This window comes from Mesoplodon densirostris, chromosome 2, assembly GCF_025265405.1.
Source record: "Mesoplodon densirostris isolate mMesDen1 chromosome 2, mMesDen1 primary haplotype, whole genome shotgun sequence".
Taxonomy (NCBI): domain Eukaryota; kingdom Metazoa; phylum Chordata; class Mammalia; order Artiodactyla; family Ziphiidae; genus Mesoplodon; species Mesoplodon densirostris.
In genome coordinates, this window is record NC_082662.1 from 170,449,536 (window position 1) to 170,455,195 (window position 5,660).

The window sequence follows — 5,660 nt, forward strand, 5'->3', positions numbered from 1 at the left end:
TCCGGACGCACAGGCTCAGTGGCCATGGCTCACGGGCCCAGCCGCTCCGAGGCATGTGGGATCTTCCCGGACTGGGGCACAAACCCGTGTCCCCTGCATCGGCAGGCGGACTCTCAACCACTGCGCCACCAGGGAAGCCCAGAAGTGGCCATATTTTGCTAATTGTCAGAGGACCAAAACCTGGCTGTCTCTTCTGTGCCCTTCGTCTGTGATGTGTCCAGATTGCCCCATTCAGGGGCAGCGGTTTAGGGTGCAAAAACCTGCTTTATTACACTGTGATGAATCTTAGAATATTTTCTGCCTCTAGATGGGAAAGGTAACCATGCCCAGCTTAGTTACGTTTGCACTAAATAACTTATTGAGGATTGTGTCCGATTTTTCAGTTTCCTCCTTTTCACTCCCAGGCCCGCTAGGCTCTTTCTCCAATTCCAAGTCCTTGCTGATTTCAGGTCCCTTTTGTTGGACTCTGCGGTGGTCTGAATGTTTGTGTCCCTCTCCACAAATTCACATGTTCACGCCCAACGCCCAAGGTGATGGTATTAGGAGGTGGGCCCTTTGGGAGGTCATTAGGTTGTGAAGATGGAGTCCTTATGAATGGGATTAGTTTTCTTATAAAAGAGACTCCAGGGGGCAAGCTCACCCCTTCCACCCTGTAAGGACGCAGCGAGAAGTCAGCAATCTGCAACCCAGAAGTGGGTCTCCACCAGATACCAAAACTCTGCACACCATGATCTTGGACTTCCTGGCCTCCAGAACTGTGAGAGATAAATTTCTGTTGTTTATAAGCTACCCCGCCTGTGGTATTTTGTTACAGCCGTCCAAATGGACTACGACACACTCCAGGTATAATACTAAATTCAACTTGTAACTGATTTTTTTCCTCTGCCACCCAGTCTAGTATTGACTCCCACTGTCTTGGGTTGGGTTGTCCCAGAATGGGACACTGACACAGGATTTGAGTGCAACTAGTTTACTTAAGAGGTGATCTGGGGCTTCCCTGGTGGCGCAGTAGTTGAGAGTCCGCCTGCCGATGCAGGGGACATGGGTTCTTGCCCCGGTCCTGGAAGATCCCACATGCCGCAGAGTGGCTGGGCCCGTGAGCCATGGCCGCTGAGCCTGTGCGTCCGGAGCCTGTGCTCCACAACGGGAGAGGCCACAACAGTGAGAGGCCCGTGTACCGCAAAAAAAAAAAAAAAAAAAAAAAAAAAAGAGGTGATCTGAGGAAGACTGGGAGTGGGGAAGGGAGGCAGGGAAGAGAGGGAAACCAAGGAAAGAACATTATCAAGCATGTTAGCTCTGTGGCGACTGGAACTGGGGCTCAGTCCTGCCAGGGACTCTGGGAGACAATACTGAACATGCCTCTGAGTTTTCCTACCCAAGGGGTTAAGAAGCAGGGGAGCCTCCACTTCCCATCCGTCACTGGCTGAGGCTGGCTTCTAGTGACACTAATTCCCCAGGACGTCTGTCGGTGGTATGAAAGGAAAGTTGCCAGGTGGAGAATCATGGGTGCTTGCAGTAGCAGCCTTTGGAATGTACCAGAATGCTGAGTGACAAGGGGATGTGTTTCCCACAAAAATTTTTGAGCTTTTTTTTTTTTTTTTTCCCATTGCGGAGCACAGGCTCCGGACGCACAGGCCCAGCGGCCATGGCTCACGGGCCCAGCCTCTCCGCGGCATGTGGGATCTTCCCAGACCGGGGCACGAACCCGTATCCCCTGCATCGGCAGGCGGACTCTCAACCACTGCGCCACCAGGGAAGCCCAATTTTTGAGCTTTGTGTAGCAGACTCTGAGATCATCCCCATGATTCCCACTCCCTGGTACAATCCCTTTTCCTGAGCGGGATGCTTCTAACCACTAGAATATGATGGTGATGGGATGTTAGTCTGTGATCAGGTTATGTTATGTAAGATTCCATTCTTGCTAGCCGTTTCCCTTCCTGGCTTTGCAGATGTGAGCTGCCATGTTGTAAGAGGCCCTGTGGAGAGGCCCACGTGGCAAGGAGCTGTGAGCAGGTTTTTGCACCCTAAACTGCTGCCCCTGAATGGGGCAATCTGGACACATCACAGACGAAGGGCACAGAAGAGACAGCCAGGTTTTGGTCCTCTGACAATTAGCAAAGTATGGCCACTTCTGGGCTTCCCTGGTGGCACAGTGGTTGAGAGTCCGCCTGCCAATGCAGGGGACACGGGTTCGTGCCCCGGTCCAGGAAGATCCCACATGCCGCGGAGCGGCTGGGCCCGTGAGCCATGGCCGCTGAGCCTGTGCGTCCGGAGCCTGTGCTCCGCAACGGGAGAGGCCACAACAGTGAGAGGCCCGTGTACCGCAAAAAAAAAAAAAAAAAAAAAAAAAAAGTATGGCCACTTCCTTGTTAACTGTACTCTGATTTTCCTTGCAAGTCTTAAAGATACCTCAACATCAACATGTCCCCAACCAAATCCATGATTCTCCTTGCTACACTTGCTTTTTTTTGGCTTGTGGAATTCCAGTTCCTCGACCAGGGACCGAACCCCAGCCCTTGGCCCTGAGAGCGCAGAATCCTAACCACTGGAGCACCAGGGAATTCTCACCTGCTTCTATTAGTATTCCATATCACGACCCACCCTGTTGCGTGGGCTAAGCACTCAGGCATCGGTCTGGTTTCCTCTTCTCAGAATCCATCACCAAATCCTGCTCTTCTACCTTCTCAGTTTCTGTTGAGTCCGTCCATTTCTCTCCGTGCCCACCACTCCGACTGCCTTAGTCCAGCCCTGCCATCTCTGGACTCCCAAACTGTGTCACTTGCTAATGGGCGATCCCTCTGGGAGGAAGGCCCCTCCTGCAGCCTCAGCTCCCCTCCTTAGGCCCCCATTCCACGCACCCAACCCCGAGATGCACACACTCTCCCAGTCCCACAGACCATGTTAACTTTCTGGCATGCTTATTTCAAATCTTTTCCTTCCCCTTTAAAATAAATCAAACAGAAGACAGATGTGGTTGAAATTCTTTTGAACTTTTCCCCTCCCCCTCACCCCTATTCTCTTCCCCTTGTCAGAGCCACTACTATCAAGAATTTCATTGTGTTTCTTTCCCATTCATGATTTTATGCTTTTAATATGTAATGTGTGTTTTAAAAATCAGTGGTTATGTTCCTTTTGTTTTTTGAAATTATGTAAGTGACACTGTATTGAGGCTAGAGGCAGGAGAACACGTGAAGCTTTGGGGGCAGAAGACCAACATGTCCCTGAGTTGTTACCACAGAGGTAACTGGGTGCCCAAATGCCTGAGGCCTTCTCTGGGACATTTCCCCCCCTTCCACCTTCAGCCTGTTATAGAGGAGAGGATATGGCTAAATCAACCTCAGATTTGTTGCCTCTAGATACTGAGGGAGGGCATAAGAAGGGCGCAAACTCTCTTCCAGGTGGTAATGCCAGCCAATCTATACACTCCAGGTTGAGAATTATACCTTGCCATGATAAAGGGTCCAAAGAACATTGTCAACTCAGTGTCTTTGGCCAAGAGTGAAGTTACTGAATCTTAAGGGACAAGGGACCTTATGGCCTCATGTTGTCAACATACTTGTCACCTCTACCTAGAACTGATCTGGTCCAATGAGCTCCATCACAGTGAAATTTAGAACCTGCTAACACCACAGTGGGATGGACAACATAGAATTGTTGTTTGTTTATCTATAGAATCTATACTTTTGGGGGGTGAGGGAGGGGTGGAAAATGAGGAAGTGGAAAGGGCGTGACCTTTGAAGTCAGACAGACCTGGGTTCCCCTCCTGGTGTCGCCTCTTCCTGTGTGCTGCTTAAGCTTCAGTTTTCTCTTCCATAGCCCAAGGAGGAAAATCCCATTACACAAAGCAGTAGAGAGAATTCAGTGAAAGCACTGAGCGCTCTGGGACATGATCCGATCTCCTTTATCTGAATTTGGAGAGAGTGAAAGTTCTGGTTCTGGGTTGTGCCTGCGAAGGGCCACATACAATGTGAAGATCAAATTTGGGCGACCATTCATCAACATGGTCAGCTGGCCTCCGCCACCATCTCACAGCCTGCCAACCGAGGGAGCTGGCTTTGTTTGGATCCTATGGAGTAACCACAATGATGGTTCAGTGTTTGCAAGTGGCCTCCTCTAGTCCTTCACTGTATCACCTTACCAATCCGAGGCCCACAGGCCATCATTCACATGCGGAAGGAGGGCAGTTTTCTGTTTTCAGAGAATCATGAATGCTATAGCCTCCAGGTGACTCTTCAGCTCCCAAGTGTCTAAGGTAGCCTGTTAAACCCTGTCCTGAGTGAAAGAGGCTTCAGACACTGCTATCAGACGTGTCAGGGATCTCTTTCTCCGCGGGAACTAGATTGGAGAATCAGAATCTCTTCTCCTTCTCCACAGCTGAAAGAGCAGTTCTGTCTACTGGCCTCCAGAGCCTGTCATCAGGCTACAATTTGGCCTTTCATCTTAGGAAGGTCAGAATGGGTAGAACAGCTGGGTTCTGTAATTCCACCCCCTGCTCCATCTTCACTCATGCGTAACTTTAGGCTGGATAAACATTGCCAAAGGAAACATACATTATTCAGGGAATGTGAGCTTGTAGGTCTCACGCCCACAGCGTGTATCCGTATCACACACTCACCGAAGAGGTGTGTTGCTGATGGTGAGTCAGCCATCTTGCTTCAAACAGTAAGAAGCTAACAATAATTGGAGGAAGATGCCCAAGTCAATTCTGTGGATTATTCTCCTCCTAGGAAAACACAAAGACATTTTGGTGGACAGAGTTCAAGGTGATCACTTCTCCACCTAACCGATTCTTTAAGTCCTTTCAAGCTGGTTTCAGAAGGCCTTCAGTAAGTCACCCAGTTGTGGGTGGGACCTTATCTCCTGGGAACTACTCCCAGGTACCTGAAATACCATTTGAGAGCTAGCAAGACATGTTCCCAAGCCCCAAGGGCTCCTTTGAGGCTACAGTTACACTTCACTATGTGCCGATCACACATGGATTTTGGGTTTGACATACAAACCTTAGCAGGTTGTTGGTTAGTGATTCAAAAATGTGACATCATAAACTGTACGATATTTATCTTTTCCTTTTTGGTTATAGCACTGTTGCCCTGGAGCTAAGGTGGCAGATATCAGAAATGTTTTACATATAGTACATGTCTTGTATTGTGTGCTCATTCTCAGATTCGGGCTTTGGCACAGATTTGCTAAACACACAGATGCCAATTAGGAAACTAAAATCCAGTCATTACTCAGAGATTAAATATTTCAACAGTGCCTCAAACTATAATTAAAGGCAGTGTGCTTCGTTATTGGGAGAACAAAAACACAGAGAGGCAGACAACTATTTTTGGAATTTGTCTTATCTTCAATACAATTGACATTTTTATCAACTTGTTTACAGTATTTCCAACCTTACAAATCAGTCTGAATAAAGTGCCATAAAATGACACATTTGTGAAATGGCCTAGGGAGAAGCAGGGAAGAAGCAGGCAGAAGAAGAGGTGATGAGAACAAGACAGAGGGATAGAATTCGCCCCCAAAAAAAGGTTAAGAAAGAAAATGAAATAATTAAAATCTGTCATCTGTGTTGAATTTTAAGGGGTGGTACAATTCAATTTTGACCCAGATTTACTCTTTGTATTTTGTTGCATCATCCAGTTTATTATTTTTTATTTATT